Raw genomic sequence first — 25,745 nt, forward strand, 5'->3', positions numbered from 1 at the left:
GTGCACCCATTAATGTTAAAGCAGGTGGAAAGCAGATATTTTGGAGAAATGTCCAAAAATACTGGATGAAAACTTGCCACCAACACAACTGTCGGTTCAAACTGGAGAAGCAATCGGTGAACTGAAGGTGTTCTGCCCCCAGATACCTTCAGCAAACTTTGTATATAGAATTGAAAATACAAAGTCAGGGCTGAACCCCACTTAACTGCTGACAAAACATTTATTTAACTTTCCGGAACTCCTCCATTGACTTGTGATAAAAATGATCCATTCTTTTTTAACCACAGTACCATGCATTTAAATATGTGCACCAAGAGCGTCACTTTATGTTGCAGGTGTTGTCTATTTGACGAATATTACAACTGCACACAATAGATAAATCTACAGACCCATGAGTTAAAATACCGAGGAGCAAATGATTAGAATCAAAGGTCTTCTCGGCCTATTTCCACCCAACTAAAACAATTGTTGCCATGAAGCTTTTTGCTTTTGTCTCTCTCCGAGTTGTTTTGTGGAGGAAATTTCAGGCAGATGCATATCTTTGCGCCTTTACACAGAAGGGGAAGTCAATAGGTATTATAAATAACAGACAGGAAACTGTCTAAAACTGCAACAGCAGCTTTCCCCCAGATAAGGTGTCCATCAGCAATTGCAATGGTGGCGTCTTTAAAGAAACTTCAACTGATAATTTAGCTTAACCTCAGGTTGTTAAATTTGCGGAAATATATTTGACAGTCTTTCGAACAAGTGTACTTTTTCAGGAGGGCTTAAATCCTTGTTGAAATAGTTCCTGATTGTAAAAGCCTTATCAGAGCTGAATAGAAAGGGTTGAAGCAAAGTGGAAAATCCCCAGTAACTGATATACTGGAATGAGGTGCATCGAATTTGTTAGGTATTCCCCATTCCTCCACCCACACACAATTTATTAAGATTTTTATCTGTTCTGTTCTCTGAATTGCCTTTTAATGAAGGACTTGAAGGAAAAGCCATATTCATGACTTCTGCATTCGAGCATTTCCGCCCAATCAAGATAAACTCACTGGGCCTCAGTCACATGAACAAATTATATCTATTCTTCTGCAGAGATCAGGAAAGGGCTTCCTCCTTAATGTAAAGGATGCTGTACTTTCATGCAGTGTTCAACATTTAGCCATGATACTGTGGAGTGGAAATGTGTACTCCGGAGTAATTAAATGAGCAGGGAACAATTGCTCTGAAAGTAAAATCTTTTGTTGCAGTTATTAGTGCCATAAGGCAGCTTCACTGGAGGAGGAACACAATGAGGTGAGCAAACAATTCTTTTCTCCTCCTAAATTTCTCCCCCACTAAGGGGTTTGTTTATTTGTTGGGATAGAGTTTCATATGCAACAGGCACTCCACAAGTCAGTCTTGATAGTGACTTTAAAGGGGGCAATAAACATACGACTGAGCTGAAACTTGTCTTTATCTCTGTCTGGATTTTACCAGCAGCCAAGTAGTCCCATTGTCAGGTCCAAATTCAGCCCCTAATGTCCATACACATATACCCAGCACCTGAGCAGGAACTCCTGTTTCATCAATTCCCCCATGTTGTTGTTACGGACAGGAGGCGGGTTAATTTAAACAGCACTAATGTTTCCCCTGACCACCTGCCTGTGAACAGAAAGGAGTTTTGATTTGCTTCCCCCTCTCCAAGTGGCCAATGCCCTCTGGTTTGGTGTGATCCAGTTTCTATAGATAACCCCACAGCAAACACGAGATAGGATGAACTCAAAGGGTTGGCTTATTTGCACGTGCTCAAAATGCAGAAGGAGGATTACAATGTTGTCTCCTTTGCATTCATACTGTAAAAGTGGGAGAGGGAAAAGAAAGATTTGCAATGCAGAGACCACAGAGAAAATAAATATTGTTTCATGTGCGCACCAGAGTCTAGAATTTTTAAAAATGATTCTTTCAAGGGATGTGGGCATCGCTGGCAAGGCCAGCATTTGTTGCCCATCCCTAATTGCCCTTGAATGGTATCATCATTTAAGGGGCAGTTAGCAGTCGGCCACATTGTTGTGGATCGGAATCAGATGTAGGCCAGAGCAGGTAAGGACGGCAGATTTCCTTCCCTAAAGGACATTTGTGACCTGGATTGGTTTTTATAACAGTCAACAATGGTTTCATGGCTACCATTACTGAAGTTAGCATCTCAATTCCAGACTAATTGAATTTAAATTCCACAGCTGCCTTGGTGGGATTTGAACCCTTTGCCCAGAACATTAACCTGGGCCTCTGGATTACAAGTCCAGTGACGTTATCAGTAGACCACCATCTCCCATCTTTGGTTATGGACCATCACAGTATCCTTGGATATAGGAAGGGCAAGGTCATAGAGGGGCTCGGAAACAAGGGTGCAAATGAAAGGTTACTCAACAGCAGGATCAATGTAGCGTAGGCACAGACAAAGCTATCATCTCTCAGGGCCATGGAACATCTTGAGCCATCTCTCTGATTCTAAGTGGCAGTAACTATGCTGGAAAGTAGGCAAGCCCCCACAGCAGAGGATGTTCAAAACCAATGGTAGAGTTAAGCATTGTCTTACCACAATCGCAAGAGGATGCGACAGACACCCAGCAACTTGATGTCTCATTTAATCGTAGCAGAGGTTGAACACTAAATAAAGCATATGCAATATAGCATTTTGTAATCTACGTATAAATGAAAAAATGAAACTGATAGTTTTGCAGTTCAAATTTTCCATTCTAAATTGTAAACCACATGCTCTAGAATTGGGGAAATAAAATTTTTTAGGTCGATGCTTACTGCAGTGTTAATATTGATGTATTGTTTCTGGACCAGCTCGTCAATTTCCCTCATTGCTGTTTATAGTTACAGTTTATTGATTATATGCTTATTAAAGTGGCACTTCACATTGAAATGGAGAATTTCAATTTTATTTGTTTTTTAATTTAGAGTACCCAATTTATTGCTTCTAATTAAGGGGCCAATTCACCTAGCATGCGCATCTTTGGGTTGTGGGGGCGAAACCCACGCAAACACGCGGAGAATGTGCAAACTCCACACGGACAGTGACCCAGAGCCGGGATCGAACCTGGGACCTCGGCGCCGTGAGGCAGCAGTGGCAACCACTGCGCCACCGTGCTGCTCTGAATTTCAATGTTATAAGCCAATTTTAATTCAGCCTTCATTTACCATGTTGTTCAGTAACCTAGAATGTAAATAAAAATAAATGATCTCCAACTCCCCTCACATACACACAAACAGGGAATATTTCAGCAGATGTTACACATTCCCACTGCTGGGAAGATTTGGCATTGTATTAATGATTTGATGAATCTATTGTCATGCCAAGAAGACTTGTCAAAAAATATATATAAATATCTATATCATCCTGGCTACATTGTAAAATTATGAAAACATATATAATGGGCAAGGGCTTTGAAGCCATGACTGGCTATGACTCACGCAAAAGGGGTTTCTAGCCTTCAAAAAACCACAGCAACCTCGTTATCTCTAAAGAAGTGCTAATGTCCCCTGTGACCACAGAACTCCAATTTCCAACGAAATGCACAAAGGCCACTTTATATTTCTGAAGCTAAAGACTGGCTAATGGGGATGATCCATCTGTGAAGATAAAGGAACTTGACTCCTTTGGTAAACTTACTACTGAATGAAGCGTTAACCATCTCAAGAATCCAGATCAGGAATACATATCCTTTGTCCAAACTAAGCAAAAGAAGTGGGAATTATGTCACTTGACCCCACTCTCACCCCACAGCATGCTACAATATGTAATATCGCCTTGTGAAGCTAAAGGAGATGGTTTGCCATCTTACACTAACAAAGGTTCAGGTTTAAATTGCCTGGCCCTCATCTACTCTGTTCCGACTGGAATGTCTGAACATCTGTACCAGTGTCTACAGCAAGACCAATTCATCTCTACATCTTTCTCCCATTGTGGAAGTCATGCTACTGGAAAATTGGATCTTTCCACATTAGCTTCAGCCTGCTAATCTCTCTGAGGGAATGCACAATTGGACTGTTGAGCCCAGACTCTGGACCCACCTGAAGCAATAGTTATTATTTATGCCTGTGGTCTGTGCCGTGAACCTCTTTTTTTCCCTTTCTCTCTTTTATTGTGTGAATGTACTGGGGGCTACGTAGTGATACCCACACTCCGCATTTGAGTGTGTGTAAAATAAACCAAGCCTCCGATTATATCCTATCTCAAAACTGAAGAGTTAGGGAAAATCAAAAATACCTTTCTGTTTACGGACGGGCGGAGAGGAGAGTAGTCGGAACTTTGTTTTAAATTAAACCCCCTCCTGTCAGTAAGACTATTCTAAACTTGATTGGTCCAGGTCCCACAGAACACGTTGATGGGTCTTTACTGGTAGAATGGTTCTGACCTATGTGAGTGCCAATAATCCACTTTCAAACCAGGCTTTCTACTTTCTCGAACGCTCTTTATGCTGCTAGTGTACCGGTGACTGGAACTGTGGGGTAACCTTTCGATTTACCACCCACACATAAATTGGTATTGTGTGCCACCTTCCCTGAGGAGGCTAGAGAACAGGCTGCCAATGATTTGCCCACTGGTTTCAGGACCGCACCATCAGGACCAATGGGGATTTTGAGCCCGCACGTGTCGGGATCCAGAACAGAGAAGCAAATTTCCTGGAGGCAGACTCCTAATTGGTCACCTCCAAGTTTGCCCAATCACAGGGGTGGCGGCTCTAGAGCCTGGGAAGCCCCACCGAGTGAGGTTGGAGCTGCTGAGGCAGGTGGGGAAACATGACAGCACACCAATATGGAGCATTCCTCAGAGGAGTGAAATCATTAAATTATTTGCAGAGGGACCAAGCCGGCAGGCCCCTCTGATCAGAGAAGAAACCCCTCCGTCACCACCGTTTGGGCAATGAATATAGAGCAGGATTCTCCGACCATCCGCCGGGCCAGAGAATCGGTGGGGGGGGGGGGGCGGCGTGAATCCCGCCCTGCCGCCCCGACGCTGGCTGCCGGATTCTCCGCCGTCGGTTTTTCGGCGCGGGCGGGAATCACGTCGTGCTGGTCAGGGGCTGTTGGCAGCGGCCCCTCCGCCGATTCTCCGCCCCACGATGGGCCAAGTGGCCGTCCGTTTTCGGCCCGCCCTGCCGGTTAGGGGAGAATCCCACCCATAGTCTCGGCTGCAGACAGCTCCTTCCTTGGAGGATGAACCCTCTGCCTCGGATAACCTTTCAGTATGCCACAGGGAGGCTAACTCCATTCCATGCAGTGTGGCCTTTCCAGCCTCCACTCCTGCCACCCGGGAACAGGCAGATTTTCCCATTGGGTCCTAAGGCTCATGGTTAGTTGCCTGAAAAGACAACTGAACAAAGAACGCTGCAGCTGTGTCCAGATTCTGAGGAAAGTCTCTAAGGATGTATGGCAATGGGTGTGATTCATAAGTCTCCAGCTCTCATTTGTAGCAATACCAGGGAAGCTTTCTCTTTACTGAACTCACCTATGGAACGTATTGGGACTTTATTGGAATCTGTAGCAGATGCCAAAAAGTAGCCATGGGGTTGTCGGTATCTCCACCTCCAAATGAAAACACAAACCGCAGATCTAGTGTCAATGGAGGAGAGGGTAAACGGCATCTTATAAAGCTGCTTTCAAGACCAGGGTGCCACCTTTCTGGATCTAATAGTGATCTTTAGATAAACCATCCTGCTGATCAATGGAGGTAGAGATTCAGGGTCTAATGGCATAGCAGTGCCTGAAACTGCTACCTCTCAGGATGACAGAAAATCCCACCTTCTGGCTGTGATGATGTGCATCACTGTAAATACACAAGGGGTAATGTAAATACATGTAGGCTAGCTAGACACTAGAGGGAGCACCAGAGACATCACACACACACAATCAACCAATAGATCAGTTAGATAGGACACGACCAATGGACATTCACGATACATACAGAGGTGACACGACCACAGGAAAACTAACACCAAAACCCCTTCCACCCCCCGCACCTCAACAATGCCACATTGAAACATAAAAAACAATACCCCTACCCAAAATCTACAGTCAACAAAAAATAACTAACTATACTCTCTAGTATAGAGGCCAGGGAAGAGATTGCTGGACCTTTGGCTTTGATTTTTATGTCATCATTGGCTACAGGAATAGTGCCAGAGGACTGGAGGACAGCAAATGTGGTCCCTTTGTTCAAAAAGGGGAGCAGAGACAACCCCGGCAACTATAGACCGGTGAGCCTCACGTCTGTAGTGGGTAAAGTCTTGGAGGGGATTATAAGAGACAAGATTTATAATCATCTAGATAGGAATAATATGATCAGGGATAGTCAGCATGGCTTTGTGAAGGGTAGGTCGTGCCTCACAAACCTTATTGAGTTATTTGAGAAGGTGACTGAACAGGTAGACGAGGGTAGAGCAGTTGATGTGGTGTATATGGATTTCAGCAAAGCGTTTGATAAGGTTCCCCACGGTAGGCTATTGCAAAAAATACGGAGGCTGGGGATTGAGGGTGATTTAGAGATGTGGATCAGAAATTGGCTAGCTGAAAGAAGACAGAGGGTGGTGGTTGATGGGAAATGTTCAGAATGGAGTACAGTCACAAGTGGAGTACCACAAGGATCTGTTCTGGGGCCGTTGCTGTTTGTCATTTTTATCAATGACCTAGAGGAAGGCGCAGAAGGGTGGGTGAGTAAATTTGCAGACGATACTAAAGTCGGTGGTGTTGTCGATAGTGTGGAAGGATGTAGCAGGTTACAGAGGGATATAGATAAGCTGCAGAGCTGGGCTGAGAGGTGGCAAATGGAGTTTAATGTAGAGAAGTGTGAGGTGATTCACTTTGGAAGGAATAACAGGAATGCGGAATATTTGGCTAATGGTAAAGTTCTTGAAAGTGTGGATGAGCAGAGGGATCTAGGTGTCCACGTACATAGATCCCTGAAAGTTGCCACCCAGGTTGATAGGGTTGTAAAGAAGGCCTATGGAGTGTTGGCCTTTATTGGTAGAGGGATTGAGTTCCGGTGTCGGGAGGTCATGTTGCAGCTGTACAGAACTCTGGTACGGCCGCATTTGGAGTATTGCGTACAGTTCTGGTCACCGCATTATAGGAAGGACGTGGAGGCTTTGGAGCGGGTGCAGAGGAGATTTACCAGGATGTTGCCTGGTATGGAGGGAAAATCTTATGAGGAAAGGCTGATGGACTTGATGTTGTTTTCGTTGGAGAGAAGAAGGTTAAGGGGAGACTTAATAGAGGCATACAAAATGATCAGGGGGTTGGATAGGGTGGACAGTGAGAGCCTTCTCCCGCGGATGGATATGGCTGGCACGAGGGGACATAACTTTAAACTGAGGGGTAATAGATATAGGACAGAGGTCAGAGGTAGGTTCTTTACGCAAAGAGTAGTGAGGCCGTGGAATGCCCTACCTGCTACAGTAGTGAACTCGCCAACATTGAGGGCATTTAAAAGTTTATTGGATAAACATATGGATGATAATGGCATAGTGTAGGTTAGATGGCTTTTGTTTCGGTGCAACATCGTGGGCCGAAGGGCCTGTACTGCGCTGTATTGTTCTATGTTCTATGTTCTATGTTCTAAGTTCATTCTCACAGACTATTGTGAAGAGCTGCAGAAAACCCTCTATCTCTGCTTCTGTTATTTAACCCCTTTGTTAGCAGGGAGACTCCCGACTGAAAAATAAAACCTTACCTAGTTTACAACATCACATTAGTGTTCAATTATCACTCCCAACAACAATGGTGAAAAGAGGAAGGGAACAATAAACTGATTTAAAAAAAGAAAGACTGAATAACAGAAAACCTTCAAATTTAAACAAAGGTGTTGCGAGCACATCCACACCCCAAACATGAAAAACATGAGGCAGGATTCTCCGACCCCCTGCTGGGTCGGAGAATCCCCAGGGGGCGGCGCGAATCCCGCCCCGCCACCCAGACGCCGGCTGCCATATTCTCCGGCACTGTTTTTCTGGCGGGGGCACCATTCACACCACGGCGGTCGGGGGCCGTTGGCAGCGGGCCCCCAGACAATTCTCCGGACCACGATGGGCTGAGCGGCCGTCCGTTTTTGGCCAGTCCTGCTGGCGTGGGTTACACGTGGTCCCACACGGCAGGACCTGGCAGGTAAGTCAGCTGGGGCGGTCCTCAGGGAGGTGCAGGGGGTCCAACCCCTGGGGGGGCCCCCCACGGTGGCCTGGCCCGCGATCGGGGCCCACCGATCTGCGGGTGGGCCTGTGCCGTGGCGGCACTCCTTCCTTCCGCGCTGGCCCCTGTAGGGCTCCGCCATGGCCGACGCGGAGAAGGGAACCGCATGCGCCAAAACACGCCGGCGGTTCCGCGCATGCGTGAGATCACGCCGGCCCTTCGGCGTGTGCACGAACTCGCGCTGTCCCTTTGGCGTTGGCTGGAGGGGCGCCAACTACCCTGGCGTCCACCTAGCCCCTGAGACAGGTGAGAATTCCTCACCTTGGTGGCCTGTTGACGCCGGAGCCGTTGGCGCTGTTTTTCCCACCGGCGTGGGGAAAGGAAAATCCCGCCTATAAAGTACGAAGAGCCGGATTCTCCATTCCTGAGGCTAAGTGTTGACGCTGGGCCAGGATTAGTGGATTTCTACAACAGCAAAACTGGTGCCGCCCCAGCACAATTCGCCAACCATTAAGGGTTAGCACCGGCGCCGCGTGGAACATGATCAACTCCAATGGGAAATGGTGCCGTGTTTGGAATTGACAATCAGGAAGCTGACAAGCTACAGCTTCATATACACACTGCACTCCTCACACACACCATCCCGGCCAACAAGATGGCAACAAGGTGAGCGGCAGCTGAACTGGAGACTCTGCTAGATGCTGTGGAGGAGAGTTGGGTGACCCTGTACCCCAGGGTGGGAAGCAGGCTGCCAGCTGCCGCCGTTAGCCATGCCTCGACGCAGATAGCAGAGGTCGTGAGCAGCGTGGGTAACACAATAAGGACCGACCAGCAGTGCAGTAAAATCTGCATGACCTCCTCAGGGCGGCCAGGGTGAGTAGGCAGCACTGTGCCTCTGGCACCAACCCCCATCCAACTGTTGCTAACTTGCTTTGTCTTTTAATTTGGCTCTGTTTAATTACGTTTGCTCAAGAGTCGCCTGGTACCTTTTGACACCGCCACAAGGTTCAAAACCGAATACTGATCAATGACTCGATACACCAGTTAGTAAGTTCAAAGCAATGCTCATTTATTTACACACAGTCAAATCTACTCATGCATAAACTCTACAACCTAAACTATCACTATTACTAAACTTAGCTTCGGGTGCCCACTCAGCCAGAGGAACAATGGCCGTTGCTTGCTTCTGAAGCTGCTGGGTTGAGCTGTTTACAGGGTAGCAACTAGGAGCGTCTATCTCGTGGCGTGCATTGACTTGGAACTTACTTGGTCTGGTGTAGCTTTGGCGGGTCTCTACTCGCTGAGAGCCAAAGCCAAGAGAGCGATCCTCTCTTGGGGAATCCTTTTTATATCCCAAAAAGGCTTTGCGCACTTTTGGGCGGGCCTTGAACTTGGCCCCATTTAATTGGCCCATTTCCCAATTGTTCTCATCGACTTTCCTCCAATAGAAGGGTGGGTTGCTGGGTTGCTGGGCGTGTCCTAGGTGGCCGTTGGGCTGCTTTGTTTTAGTCTCCTCTGGGGCCAGGATGTCTGGCTTAGCATTGTTTATCTAACTGTTGCCTTTTGTTCCCGGGGATGGCTCATTAGTATGTAGATGGTTCTGCAGTACCGGTCCTAACGGAGAGCTAAGGCTCTAGCAACAGATAGACCTTGCACCTGCTTGCTTTTTCGGTAGTGTCCAATATTCCCTGCATTCTTTGCAAGTGTCCATTTTGTAATCGGGACGTGACCACCCCAGATGGCTACACAACACACTCCTAACCCTATCCCCTCCCATTCGGAGGGCGGGCGAATCCCCACCCTGCAGCACATGCCGGCACCCATACCGGCCACCACGGCTAGGTGTCCTGGCCACTGAAGCCACCAGCTAACCACCCTCTGGGCTGCATGTTTCAGACTGTCTAACACTGTGCGTTTTATGTTGCCCCCCCAGGTGAAGGCAACTCATAATTCCCATGAGAGGGAGTGGAATGGAGGTGGAGCGCCAGACCTACAGACCCTAACCACAGTGGAAGAGAGGGTCCTGGATGTGGTCGGTGGGCCCGGAGAGAGGGCAGTCGCCGAGCCGGAGGTCGGCATCAGGTGAGGAAGTGAGACTCCGCTGAGTTGCAATTCCCCATGGCACGTGTGTCATCCCCATCACCGTCACCCACACTACTCCTCCACCCCTCCCTCCACTACCATCTCCCCCCGCACACAGCCCTACCCGCACACACTGCCACCCCTACTCTCCCCCTCCCCCCTCACCCCCACGCGACCCGCAATGCAATCATGTGTCTTGCCTTGTGTTTTGCAGGAGCTGCTAATGATGGTGTGGGCCCTTCTGGGTATCCCCTGCCTCCAACCCCAACCAGAACCACAAGTGGAGAGCAGAGAGGATGAGGACATGGACAGCAACAGGAGCCCATGACTCACATCCCGTGACACCCTGGAGCTCGAGTCCGGGGAAGACACCGTTTTCCGTCACAGCTGTCTCCAACACCCTCTACCATCCCAGCGACATTCATCTCAGTTGGGCACTTTAGTGAAGAGGCTCCTGGCCTCACACATGTGCGCACCACACACATGCTCCAGTACATCAGGTGGACCGTTCAGATGGGTTTCGGGTTTCTGGAACGGCTGGTCTCATCTATTGTGGAGATACAGTCACAGAAACAGGGATTACATTAGGGGTTGTTGGCAACCATCCAGCGCCTGCAGATGCAGTTGCAGGAGCAGGAGATTGTGCCGACCATGCGTTCCAACACCACATGGGTGGCGCCTGCTGTGGAGGCCTTGGAGGCAAAGGTTTTGGCCATGGGGCTTTCTGTGCAGGCGGTGCCGAGGCCCAGGAGAGTGCTGCCCTTTGTCATGTGACAATACCTTCAAGAAATGGGTGTTTAAGAATTGTACCTTTAAGAAATGGGTGTTTATCAGTGATGTTAGAGTGTGGGTGGAGCTGGGCTTTCTGTCAGCTTTTTACTTTTGTTTTAGGCTGTTTACTGCAGGGTGTGTTTTAGTTTTGTTTTCAGAACTGGATAGCTGCAGTCACAGCCAGACCAGAAGATATAATAGTCTCTTTCTCTGTAATCGAAAGACTGTAAATCGATTCTTTGGTGATTTAAAACTAATAACTGCTCTCAGTAGTGACTTTAACCTGATGTGCTTCTGTTAAAAGTTTTTTTTTAAAGTCTTATGGATGTTAAAAGGACAGCTTAAGGATTACATAGTGTTGTATTCTTTGGGGGTTATATTTGAATTGATGGTTGCTAAGATGTTCACTGTATGTTTTAAAAAGGTTAACTTGAGTTCATAGAATAAACATTGTTTTGCTTTTAAAAATATTTTACCATTTCTGCTGAACCACACCTGTAGAGTGGTGCCGTGTGCTCCCCATACCACAATCTATTAAAGGTTGTGGGTCAGGTGAACTCCATGATAAACTTTGGGGTTCTCTAAACCCTGGCCCATAACAAATTGGGGGCTCGAGGGGGATAAAAGTCTATCTATTGGATTGGCTTAGTGAACTTAAAGACAGTGAGGGGTGATCATATTGTGGTTGCTTTTCAGGTGTGGTATTTTAGTTTAAGTAGGGAGTGTGTTGTGGACAATGGCTCTTTCAGATGCTCTGAGGTTTGTGGGGGCCGAGACGGTCACACAGAGTACCTTACAGACAGAGACTAAAAGAAGACTATTAGATTTGACAAAAACATTGCAGTTAACATTACCTGACAAAATGCGGAAAGGTGAGGTACTTACCGCGGTAGCTGAGCATTTAAAATTGCCTGAGATACAGTCTGACTCATTGGAAATGGCAAAGATCCAGTTGCAGATTAAGCAACTTGAACATGAAAAAGAATTAAAGCAGCTTGAATATGCAATGAGAGAAAAAGAACGAGAAAGGGAGATACAGATCAGGGAAAAAGAAAAGGAGAGAGAAGAAAGAAACAAAGAAAGAATAGCCCTAGCAGAACAAAAAGAAAGAGATAGAGAGGAAAGGGAAAATGGCTATGAAACATAACAGTCAGTTAAAATTGGCAGACGTAAAGGGACACGTACAGTTGGATGATAGTGATGAGGATAGTGAGATAGTGCGTCATAGTCAAAGGCTTGGTGGGGATCTATTTAAATATGTCCAAGCATTGCCAAGGTTTGATGAGAAGGAGGTGGAAGCATTTTTCATTTCATTTGAGAAGGTAGCTAAACAAGTGAAATGGCCACAGGACATGTGGGTATTACTGATTCAAACAAAGCTGATAGGTAGGGCTAGTGAAGTGTTTGCATCATTACCGAAGAAGGTATCTGGGACAACTGAGGAGGTGAAAAAATCCATCTTAGATGCATATGAACTAGTGCCTGAAGCCTACAGATAAAGGTTTAGAAATTTAAGGAAAGAATTTGGTCAAACATACATGGAGTTTGAAAGGATCAAACAGAGTAATTTTGATAGGTGGATAAGGGCTTTGAAAATAGACCAAACGTATGAAGCTCTCAGAGAAATTATACTTTTGGAGGAGTTTAAAAATTCAATTCTTGCTGTAGTGAGAACTCATGTGTAAGAGCAGAGGGTTAAAGCTGCGAGATTAGCAGTAGAAATGGCAGGTGATTATGAATTAGTTCATAAATCAAAGCTTGGTTTCCGACATCAGTTTCAGCCTGTGAGGGATAGAAGCCGGGGACATGAGAAATACTCAAGTGGTAAAGGGAAAGGTGACCTGATGGGAGATAATAAGGAGCGTGTACCTCAGATTAAAAAAGAAATCCAGGAGGGTGGAAGAGAAATTAAAAGTTTCAAATGTTTTCACTGTAATAAACTAGGCCATGTAAAGTCACAGTGTTGGAGGTTGAAGAAAAGCACTGGGAAGGCTGATGTTGTAAAACAGGAGAAGACAGTGGGGTTTGTTAAAGTGGTAACGGAAAGCCCAAGTGAAGCGAAGGAGCTGCAAAAGATTGTACAGCCAGATCAAGAGGTGATTGATAAGAAGGTGTTAGATGCCTTTAAAGAATTTACTTGTGTGGGTAAAGTTTACTCATGTGTATCAGGAGGAGCAGGTAAAGGAGTCACAATTTTAAGAGATACAGGAGCTAGTCAATCTTTAATGGTAAGAGGTGAGGAGTTCTGTAGTTTGGGAAGAATGTTGCCAGAAAAGGTGGTAATATGTGGAATTCAGGGTGAGAGGCGTAGTGTTCAATTATATAAGGTAAGGTTGGAAAGTCCAGTGAAGAGTGGCGAAGTGATAGTAGGAGTAATAGAGAAACTCTCTTGTCCATGAATACAGTTTATCTTGGGTAATGATATAGCTGGATCGGAGGTGGGAGTTTCGTTTTCAGTGTTGGAGCTGAAGCCAGACTAAGCAGGTGTACTCCTGTTCTCTCTGCCATCAAAAGACTATCTCTTGATAATTTGGTGAATTCAGAATTATAATTGATCTCAGAAGTGAATGTAAACCTAATGTGCTTCTGTTTAAAGGTTTTTTTAAAGTCTTCTGGATGTTAAAAGGACAGCTTATGGATTACTTAGTGTTGCATTCTTTGGGAGTTGTATTTGAATTAATGGTTGCTAAGACGGTCACTGTTTGTTTCAAAAAGGTTAACTTGAGTTCATAGAATAAACATTGTTTTGCTTTAAAAATTACTTTTCCATTTCTGCTGTACCACACCTGTAGAGTGGGCCATGTGCTCCCCATACCACAATCTATTAAAAGTTGTGGGTCAGGTGAACTCCATGATACACTTTGGGGTTCTCTAAACCCTGGCCCACAACCCTGGCCACAGGCAGCCATTCACCAGAGCCACCTGGACATTGCAGCAGCACTCCTGAGTGTGGCCCATTCACAGCGGGTCCTAATTGAGACCGGCGGCGGCATTGCCTGGGCACTGGCCACATGGCACAGACACAGAGGGAGGTGGCCCAGTCCCAGAGGGAGATGTGCAATCACTGGCTGATATGGCACAAATCCAAAAGTTGGTGGCACTGTCACAGCATGATGTGGCGGAGTTCCAGAGGGCCAAGGTGGGTAGTGAGTGGCATGCGCAGCAAGATTGCTGCCCTGCAGACCAAGGCAATGGCGGTCTGTGCCTGGACACCCTGCCCGTCCCATGGTGGGGTCACCCCGGCCCCGTGGCCCGTTCTCTGGTCACCCCGTTCTCGTCCCGCCTCACTGTCCTGCTTCCTCTGCAGTGGTGCAGCTCTTCTGAGGGGTGCCAACCCCTGGTGAACTCCGAATGGAGCTTGGTCCTTGCTGATACAGCTGGGGTATGGGGGTGTCCAGAGAGACTGCCTGTGTAGGCTCCCAGATGACCAGAGGCCTTCTGAGAATTTAGAAGACACAGTCAGAGCTCAGCAGTGTGAGCAGCCAGGAGGATGTAAGTAGCACTAAAGCTAAACACATTTAAATGCTTGCAAATGCTGGTTTTGCATGCCACTGCCGGCGCAGGGCGCAAACCTCGTTATCGCCACCAGGGAGAAACAGGAGCATGGCGCGGACCTTGATTTTTGCCGGATGCCCGATTCTCCACCTGATTGCAGTTCACGTTTTCAGCGTCGCTATGCGGAGAATGTCGCCAGGACCATCATTTTTTTTAAAACTGGACTTTTGATAAATTCTTTTTTTATAAGTTTAGGGTGCCCAATTATTTTCTTTTTTCAATTAAGGGGCAATTTTGCGTGGCCAATCCACCTAACTTGTACATCTTTGGGTTGTGGGGGTGAAACCCATGCAGACACGGGGAGAATGTGCAAACTCCACACGGACAGTGACCCAGGGCCGGGATCGAACCCGGGCCCTCGGCACTGCAGGCAGCAGACCTTTGAGAAACTTAAAGGTTGGAGCGTACACATAGGGTGAAGTTGGGAGCTGAAATATTCTGAAAAAAATCTTATTTTATTTTGCTGCAAATATTTAGCTTTAAAATCCACTAATTAATCATTGTCGCATTCCATGATTATAAAATTATCTTTTCAGAGCCAGTTCTGTTGCTTATCAAATGTAGTTCATCACATTGCCATTAAAAACCCAGTTACACCTGATTGAGCAAGATGTCACTCTTTCAGAGGTTTCTAACAGTGATGTGCAAACGGGAAGATTGAAATTTAGGGGGAGTGGGGTCCACGTGCTGCCCATGCTGTAACCCTGAGAGATGGAGCAGAGCTTTAGAATTTCCACACTAATCTGTGAAAACTTGCCATCCTGCACTTGTGGTCCGCCTCCAACTGCGGCCCCCACCCATAAACTCCGATCTTTTTGCTTTAGCGACCTGGGTAAATTAACACACACTACCTGGTGTAATTCAGTCTCCTAGTCAGCAGAGGGCACTGTCCAGCAGTGGAATCAAACTAATTAGATTCCGTACAATTACCTATAATGTACAGGATAGAAACAGACCCGATAATGATGTTTTAATATTTATATTCACATGCGCTGCCTCCCTCTCTAATTACCTCGCCTCAGCCTGGCCCCCTATCCCTCGACTCCCTTCTCCCTCATATCTGCATCAATGATGTCCTTAAATGTATCAATAAACGGCTTCAACCGCACAATGTGTCACATTTTCACTACTCTATATAAAGAAATTCCTCTTAATTCCTTTCTTTTTTTTAAATAATCTCTTTGTCGCAAGTAGGCTAACATTAACACTGCAACAAAGCCACCATGAAAAGCCCCTTTGATCCATTAATGGTTATCTGACATTACTTGTTCTGGAGTCACCCACACATTAAAACAATTTTGCCACATCCATCCCATCAAATGCTTTCATAATTGTAAACCTCCAGAGAAAACAGCCCCACCCACTCTTTCCTGATCGTTTGCAACTCTCAATTCTGCTAATGTTCTTCATGGAAATAGTTTCTGCACTTTCTCCAATACTTCAATGTCTCTTTTGTAACATGAAGACCACAAGTACACTCAGTACTCTCAATGCGATCTAAACAAGGATATATATACATTTTGTTCCTGCTTTTATATTCTATTTCTTCATAAATAAGACCATAAGACCATGAGAAATAGGAAGAGGAGTAGGCTATTCAGCCCTTCGAGCCTGCCCCACCAGTTAAAAGATCATGGCTGATCTAACACTTACTAAATCCACTTTCGTGCTTTATCTCCGTAACCCTTAATCTCCGACGATTAAAAACCTATCGATTTGAAAAGACTTCCTGGGGTAAAGAATTCCAAAGATTCATCACTCTTTGAGAGAATAAATTCTTCCTCAAATCCATTTTATATGAGCATCTCCTTATTCTGTGGCTATGGGCTCTAATCCTGCACCTCCCGCTGCCTCAGGAAGGCAGACAGCATTATCAGAGAACCCTCCCACACAGGCATTGCCTTCTTCCAGACCCTTCCATCAGGCAGAAGGTACAGAAGTCTGAAGACCAGTACATCCAGACATAGGAACAGCTTCTTCCCCACAGCTACAAGACTCCTCTTCGACTTCCCCTCGGACTGATCTGTTCCCTATAAGAACACTATTCATGACATCCTATGCTGCTCTTGATTATGTATTTGTTTTGTTTGGCCCCTTGTTCCGCACTGTAACCAATCATTGTCGATCTACCATTTGTCAATGTTCTCTGTTGATTATTCTTTTTGTCTACTATGTACGTACTTTGTCCGTTCCCTTGACCACAGAAGAATACTTTTCACTGTACTTCGGTACATGTGACAATAAATCAAATTTTTTTTTAAATGAGGGGAACATCCTCCCAACATTTTCCCTGTCTCGCACCCTAAGAATCCTATATGTAATATCTTATATTATAAGAATCTTATATCTTATACAAATCATATCACCTGTCATTCTCCTGAACTCCAAGGAGTACAGACCCAACTTATTTAATATTTTCTCGTAGGGCAATCCCTCCATACCTGGGATTATTCAGTATACCTCCTCTGTAATTGCTTTCAATGTCATTATATCTTTCCTTAAATAAGTGGATCACAAATTGTAAACAGTCTTCTAAATGAGGCCTCACTAGTACCTTGTGCGCAACACCTCTTCCCTTTTAGACTCCAGCCCCTTTTAATAGAACGGCCAGATTTCCATTTGCCTTCCCTATTACCTTCTGCACCTGTATGCTAACTTTCTGGGTTCCATGAACAAGGGCCTCCAAGTCCCTTTGTGCTACAGCTTTCTGCAGTCTCTCTCCATTTACATAATAATCCACCTTCTCATTGTTTCTTCCAAAATGAACAATCTCACTTTTTCCCACATGGAATTCCATTTGCCAATTTTCTGCCCACTCACTTAACCTGTCAACATCTCTCTGTAAACTATTTATATCCTGCTTACAACCTGCCTTTCCTCCCACCTTCGTATCATCCATAAATTTGGCCACAGTACACTCTCTGTTCCTTTCTCTAAATCAATGATAAATATTGTGAAGAGCTGCGAACCCAGCACTGACCCCTGTGGCATTGGTCTGGTTCCTGCCCTCCAACCTGAGAAAGTGACCCTTATCGCTGCTCGATGCTTCCTCTTAGATAGCCAATCTTCTATCCATGCCAGAATATTGCCTCCAATATCACGAGCTCCTATCGTGCATTATGTGACACCAATGGCCATCTCAGAGGCCCAGAGAGGCCTGGGCCACTTCCAGCTTTTTGAGGCCCCAGCCATAATAAAAAAATGAAGATACATGAAAACAAAATAGGGCGCCCAAAAAGTGAGAATCATTTATAAATGGTTTTCTCATATTTTTCTGTGCAAGTGCACTAATTATTGGGGGAAAATCTAGCTTTTGTGCAATGTCACAGTTTATATTAAACATAGTGAGACGATTCAAATGCTCGCCCAAAAATTGAATGGTGGTAATTTTTTACCTGCTTCAACACATTGAAAGTGCATTCACCTGAGGGCAGCATTGTGGCGCAGTGGGTAGCACTGCTGCCTGACAGCGCTGAGGTCCCAGGTTCGATCCCGGCTCTGGGTCACTGTCCGTGTGGAGTTTGCACATTCTCCCCGTGTTTGCATGGGTTTCACCCCCACAACCCAAAGATGTGCAGGGTAGGTGGATTGGCCATGCTAAATTGGCCCTTAATTGGAAAAATGAATTGGGTACTTTAAATGTATTTTTTAAAAAGGAAGTGCATACACCTGAAGAAACTGATGCAGGCAAACAGACAAAAATATACAATTAAATTGTGGCCCTCTACCCCCCCCCCCCCCCCCCCACCGCCCCCCCCCCCCCCCCCCCCCCCATTTGGTCTTGGTCCTGGTGGCACCTTATCACAGGCCTTTGGAAAATCCAAATGTACAACATCGACTGGTTCTCCTCTATCTACTCTGCCTGATACCTCCTCACAGAACTCTAGTAAATTTGTCAGACACAATTTCCCCTTTATGAAACCATGCCGACACTGATCAGATCCTGGGACGAAATTCTCCCCCAACGGCGCGATGTCCGCCGACTGGCGCCAAAGACGGCGCCAATCAGACGGGCATCGCGGCGGCCCAAAGGTGCGGAATGCTCCGCATCTTTGGCGGCCTAGCCCCAACATTGAGGGGCTAGGCCGACGCCGGAGGGATTTCCGCCCCGCCAGCTGGCGGAAATGGCGTTTGTTGCCCCGCCAGCTGGCGCGGAAATGCGGCGCATGCGCAGGAGCGTCAGCGGCCGCTGTCAGTTTCCCGGCGCATGCGCGGGAGCATCAGCGGCCGCTGTCAGTTTCCCGCGCATGCGCAGTGGGGAGAGTCTCTTCCGCCTCCGCCATGCTGGAGGCCGTGGCGGAGGCGGAAGGGAAAGAGTGCCCCCACGGCACAGGCCCGCCCGTGGATCGGTGGGCCCCGATCGCGGGCCAGGCCACCATGGGGGCACCCCCCGGGGTCAGATCGCCCCGCGCCCCCCCCCCCAGGACCCCGGAGGCCGCCCACGCCGCCTGGTCCCGCCGGTAAATACCAGGTTTGATTTACGCCGGCGGGACAGGCAATTTCTGGGCGGGACTTCGGCCCATCCGGGCCGGAGAATCCAGCGGGGGGTCCCGCCAACCGGCACGGCCCGATTCCCGCCCCCGCCCAATCTCCGGTACCGGAGACTTCGGCGGGGGCGGGGGCGGGATTTACGGCGGCCAACGGCCATTCTCCGACCCGGCGGGGGGTCGGAGAATGACGCCCCTGATTTTCCAAATGCACTGCTATTTTCTACTTAAAAATCGATTCTAATATTTTTACAATAACTGAAGTTAGGGTAACTGTTGTTGTATTTTTCTCCACTTTTCCTTCCACCGATCCCATCTCTAGGATCAATAGTGCCGCTGTTTGTTATTGGCCCTTTATTCCCACGTCTTCCTCTTTTGCTTTCACTTTTACTACCATTTGTTTCTAACCCACTTTTCACCTCCTCTAACTCCCTGCTCAGGTACCCATCCTCCTACCATACTAGTTTAAAGCCTACCCAACAGTGCTAGCAAACACCCTTTGCAAGGATATTGGTTCTGTTTTTATTGGGGTAGTTTGTACATGTCCCACCTTCCCTGTGCCAGTCCCAGTGCCTCAGGAATCTGGAACCCATCCTCCTCCACCACCCCTCTAGCCAAGCGATCATCCTACCTATCCTCCTACGTCCGCCTGCTCGTGGCACTGGGAATAATCCTGAGATTGCTACCTTTGAGTTCCAGCTTCTTAATGTATCACCTAACTCCCTTTATTCAGCTTTCAGTACCTCCTCCCTTGTTTTACCTATGCCATTGTATCGATGTGTATCACTACCACTGGCTCTTCGCCCTCCCCCTCCAAAATGTTCTGCAGCTGCCCTGTGGCATCTTAGACCCTAGGACCAGGAGGCAGTATACCATCCTAGAGTCGCTTTTATGGCCACCGAAACATCCATCTGTTCCCTTTACAATTGAATTCCCTGTCACGATAGTCCTACCCCGCGTTTTCCTCCCCGTCTGCGCAGTTGAACCAAACATGGTGTCACGGACTTTGCTTTCACTGCATTCCCCTGAAATGTAATTGCCCGCAATAGTATCCAATACAAAATATCGGTTTGAGAGGGGTGTGGCCCCAGGGGACTCCTGCACTATCTGCCTACGCCTACTCTGCCTGGCAATCACCCATTCACTTTCTGTCTATGAAGACTGAGCATGAGGTGTAACCACCTCTCTAAACGTGCTATCCATGAAGATAACCTCATAGTTGCTCCAGAGTGACTCCAGCTGCCACACCAGCCGCCAGAGCTCTGATAAACAGATTTCCAGTAGCTGCAGATGGAGACACTTCCTGGACACGTGTTCATCCTGGGCACTGGAGGTGTCAGCTTGTTACAGCTTCAAGAAAAAAATCAATTGAATTCCAAATTGTCATCTAAACCAATCAGATCAACGAGAAAGCAGAATTTAAAAAAAAAAATTAAATATATTTAGAGGACCCAATTATTTTTTTCCCCAATTAAGGGGCAATTTATTGTCGCCAATCAACTTAATCTGCACATCTTTGAGTTGTGGGGGTAAAACCCACGCAGACACAGGGTGCAAACTCCACACAGACACAGGGTGCAAACTCCACACAGACAGTGACCCGGGTCTGGAATCGAACCAGGGTCCTCAGCGCCGTAGGCAGCAATGTAGAAAGCAGAATTGAAGTCGATCACAAACACTGAAAACAGCTGGAGGATGACTCTAGAAATTTCTGCACAGAAGGAATTTGCAGAATTATTGTGAAAGAGCAAGATGAATTGGATAATGTAGCAATGAGCCGCATGACCAATCACATTGGTTGTGGAATGGGGTGGAGCCTTTCAGAAGTACCCAACAGGGTGTACTGTCCTCCACACAAATGTGAGACAGGAGGTTTTGAAGCTATCAGTTGCATAATAATTTGTTGCCAAATAAATTGTTTATAATGAAAATGCAGTTTTCTTGTGTGTGTTTGTGAGTGCAGTGTACATTAATATCCTTTATAACAATTTCTGGTGTCACCCTTTAAAAACAGCTATTGCCTTATTATAGAATCCACAGCACACATGGGGGCCATTCAGCCCATCAAGTCTGCACCAGACCTTGGAAAGAGCACCCCACTTAAGCCACCCCTCCACCCTATCCCCATGTGGTGAACGAATTGTACCAACCATTCACCACTGTATCACATTGTGTATCACATTGTATTATGCTGTTTCCCAAGTGGGCTCCACCTATGGACCATTGTACTGTACTACACGGAATGTATCATGTTGGTGCCCTTGTGGGCTCCGCCCCTGGCTCTGCCACATTGAGGGGAGGTTTAAAGAGCAGCTGCCCTGTAGGCGGCTCTCACTAGCAGAGAAGTCGCAGGCAGGGACTGTTCTCGTCGATTAAAGCCACAGTTCACTTCCACTCACTGTCTCGCGTGAATTGATGGACGCATCACCCCATAACCCCACCTAACCATTTGGACACTAAGGGGCAATTTAGCATGGCCAATCCACCGAACCTGCACATCTTTGGACTGTGGGAGGAAACCGGAGCACGTGGAGGAAACCCACGCAGACAAGGGGAGAATGTTCAAACTGCACACAGTCACCCGAGGCCGGAATTGAAACCAGGTCCCTGGGGCTGTGGTGCAGCAGTGCTAACCACTGTGCCACCCATTTATGTGGAGGCTTATTTTCTGCAAAGATACTTGTAGCTGCTTTTGAGCAATGCTGAATTTAGTTTGGAGGGAATACATTAACTGGCTTTATTTGACCATCTCTCCTGTTGAATTACAAGTGTTTGAAAATAAAATAGGGACAGAGTGGGGCTGAGTATGTTTATTCTTTCACGGGATATGAGCATTGCTGACAAGACCAGCATTTGTTTCCCATCCTTAATTGCACTTTCAACTGAGTGGCTTGTCACACCATTTCAGAGGGGAGTTAAAAGTCAACTGCATTGTACTTTACATTAGTATACCTAATTTAAAAGATTACATTGAGATTTTCATACTTTATATTGCAGTATGCAACTATGATACTGACTGTTGGCTGTTTTGCTTATGTATGTATGTGCGTGTGGGCGTGCAGAGTCCATCAATGTCCTTTAATTTTGTAAGCTGATCTAACAGCAGCTTCTGAAAAAGATGTCCTGCTTCCTTAAAAGCAAATCCTACACACTTTAATCACGCCTTCTTATTTTCCTTAATATATCCATGTTGTTTTTCATTAATTCATGGGAAGTGGATATGACTGGTTAGGCCGGCATTAATTGCTCATCCCTAATTGCCCTTGAAGGTGGTGTGGTCTGCTGTATTCTTGAGCCCCTGCAGGCCATGTGGTGTAACTACACCCACAGTGCTGTTGGTGAGGGAGTTCCAGGATTTTGACCCAGTGACAATGAACCAGTGATAGAGAAGGAATGGCAATATATTTCCAAGTCAGGATATTGAGTGGCTTGGAAAGAAACGCCCAGCTGGTGATGTTCCAACATGTCTCTTGCCCTTGTCCTTCTAGATGGCAGTGGTTGTGAGTTTGAAAGGTGCAGTTGAAGGAACCTTGGTGAGTTCCTGCAGTGCGTCTTATAGTTGGTACATACTGCTGTCACTGTGCCCCAGTCGTGGAGAGATAGAATGTTTGTGGAAGGTATACAAATCAAGCAGGCTGCTTTGTCCTGGGTGGTGTCAAACGTCTTGAGTGTTATTGGAGCTGCACTCATCCAGGCAAGGGGAGGGTATTCCATCAGATTGGACGGGCTTTGAGAAGTCAGGAGGTGAGTAACTCTGGCCTGCTCTAGTATCAACAGGAACCCATTATGGCCGACGCAACAACCAATCATCTCTTGCGGTACTGATTTTCCTGGGTAGATATTCATCCTCCCCCACCCTAGTCTGGTCTGCACATGCTTCCAATCCACACTAAAGAATGGAGTTGATTATTGATGTCCTCTGGGTGATTAGAGACGGGCCACTGTTGCCCACATTTATATATATATATTTAAAACGAAAATCGGCATTTAACAGTTTGCCAGAACAATGTTTATTGTGGGATTACATTGAAATGTTTGGATTTTGCTTAACTTTCATTGAGAGACTTTAGGCTTATCCTTGATTAGCCATTTTGTTTGATTATTTGCATTATTATGCAAATTGTACACGGACTTCTGAAGACATTGGCTCTGATGGGCTGCATGCTTTTATTTCTTCCCTGATTTTATGAAGGAAACTAGCTGACATCCTGACCATCATTTCCAGAGAAACGTTCAAGATAAATGCTTTGAAACCTGCACAAAGATCCTCTGTTGAGTTCCAATCTTCAGGAGTGAAGCCACTGAACACTAATAAACAACTGGTTGGAATTCTAATTAATAATGGCTAATTATTAACACAAGGAAAGGTCAGACCTGTTGGGGAAGTGTAAAAGCCACCTATTAATAGCAGCTGGCATCTGATTACTTACTTAACAATTTCTCTGAATTTCTCTCTGTCCATCCAATAAATCATTCCTTTGTTTGATCAATAAATGTTCCATGTGCTGATGGCAGGTGTTAGGAAAACTGAAGAGGCAACGGATGAGCGTCAACAAGCCCCTAAAATAAGGAGAAGAGTTCAAAGCGAACATTCATGTACTAATGGCAATGAACCATTTTATCACGGGATTTGTACTGGTTAGTTATGAACTAAGGTAGACCATCAGCTTTTTCGACCCTGGAAATGATTTCTCTTTGCCTGGCTATGGTTCTACAGACGTCCCAAAATATTCATAACTTGAGGGTGAGTGTGCACAAATTGCCCGCCTGAAGGAATGTTATAGCCAACTCTTGCTCTCCTCACCAGCCATCCAATTGTTCGCTATCAATGGATGACACGGCGGCGCAGCGGCTAGCACTGCTGCCTTACAGCGATTCCGACCTCGGGTGACCATGTGGAGTTTACACTTTCTCCCCTGTGTCTGTGACTCAGGGTCCTTCGGTTTCCTCCCACAGTCCAAAGATGTGCAGGTTGGGTGGGTGAGTCTGAAAAATTACTCCGGAGAGTTTAGGGATGTGCAGGTTCAGTTACTGGGATGGGGTGGGTGGGATAGTACACGGACCTAGGTTGAGTGCAGATTCGATGGGCCAAATGGCCTCCTTCTGCACGTTAGGGATTCTTTGAACACAATCAGAAATGGAAACCCTAACTGATTTCCCCCTCTCAAATCCAGAGACATGAGCATCAATTGTGATACAGAAAGTTCATTCTGAAATGATTTTCGTTTTGCCCCATTGCCATCCCCAATTTTGCACTGAGTATTTTTTTGGGATTCTTAAATCCTCGCAATAAAATAATCGTTGGGTTTTTAACTTTTTGTATGAAGTTGGTTGAAAACTGTTGGGAATAGTTCCTCACTCTATTCACATCTATAGATCTGGAAGGGGCTCGATCAGTGCCCTTGACTATGTGATAAAGAGTTAACCAATGCATTGTGCATACAGCATTCTGCTCTGCCAGAAAACTTTCTCATCGGTTAGTTTTAAAATTAACACTGAGTTAGCAAACAGGCTGTTTGTCCATTTGTGCCACATGCTTTGCTCCCAAGGTTTTGAAGCTAGCGAAACGATTGAATTTGGAACAGTATCAGGAGAGAAAAGCACCTCTCAAATGTTGCTATTTCTGAGCAGTCAAACTTGGTGCTCGTTGAAATGTGATTACTGGTCATTTGCAAACCATTGATTTAAGTGGCTTAGTGGCAATGTCACTGAGCTAGTTACCCAGAGGCCCATGCTGATGCTCTTGGGACATGAGTCCAAACCCCATCACAACTGTTAGTGGAATTTAAATTCGGTTAAATCAATCTGGAATATAAAGCTTGTCTCAGTGACCATACAGCTATCGCTGATTGTTGTAAAAACCTGTCGGGTTCGTTAATGTTCTTCAGGGAAGGAAATCTGCTGTCATTGTCCGGTCTGTCTTATATGTGTCTTCAGATGCACAGTAAAATCTGGATGACTCTTAACTGCCCTCGGAAAAGGCCCAGCAAGCTACTCAGTTAAAGGGCAATTAGGGACGGTCAAGAAATTCTGGCCTTGCCAGCGACATCCACATCCCATAAATGAATGGACCTTTAAAAAGTGCATAAGGGTTGATGTAGGAGGTTGGTTAGCTCAGTTGGCTGGACGGCTGGTTTGTCAATGCAGAGCAATGCCAAAAGGGGGTTCAATTACTGTACTGGCTGCGGTTATCATGAACAAAGAACAAGACAGCACAGGAACAGGCCCTTTGGCCCTCCAAGCCTGTGCCGAAATGAAAGCCCCACCTTTTCAAACATGTCCCTCTGTGGCTCTCTGGGACTATGGCGACTTTCACTTTTCACTTTCAACGGGTGACATTGTCCTGATGGTTTCAATTAATAAATGCACTACCCAGTGTGGAACGGAGCTATTGGTATGGGCCAGGGTTTAGAGAACCCCAAAGTGTATCATGGAGTTCACCTGACCCACAACCTTTAATAGATTGTGGTATGGGGAGCACACGGCCCACTCTACAGGTGTGGTACAGCAGAAATGAAAAGTATTTTTTACAGCAAAACAATGTTTATGCTATGAACTCAAGTTAATCTTTTTAAACCATACCGTGAACATCTTAGCAACCATCAATTCAAATACAACCCCCAAAGAATACAACACTAAGTAATCCTTGAGCTTTCCTTTTAACATCCATAAGACTTAAAGCAAAACCTT

At 46.2% G+C, this 25,745-nt stretch overlaps 1 long non-coding RNA gene across 1 annotated transcript; it reads left to right on the top strand.

The window, feature by feature from the left end:
* The first annotated feature begins 1,151 nt into the window (after positions 1 to 1,151).
* On the top strand, positions 1,152 to 13,754 carry LOC140425718 (uncharacterized). The gene is made up of 3 exons (XR_011947947.1): positions 1,152 to 1,284; positions 10,094 to 10,242; positions 10,457 to 13,754. It is a non-coding gene; the product is annotated as an uncharacterized lncRNA (long non-coding RNA).
* The last annotated feature ends 11,991 nt before the right edge of the window (positions 13,755 to 25,745 follow it).

This window comes from Scyliorhinus torazame, chromosome 6 (assembly GCF_047496885.1).
Source record: "Scyliorhinus torazame isolate Kashiwa2021f chromosome 6, sScyTor2.1, whole genome shotgun sequence".
Taxonomy (NCBI): Eukaryota; Metazoa; Chordata; class Chondrichthyes; order Carcharhiniformes; family Scyliorhinidae; genus Scyliorhinus; species Scyliorhinus torazame.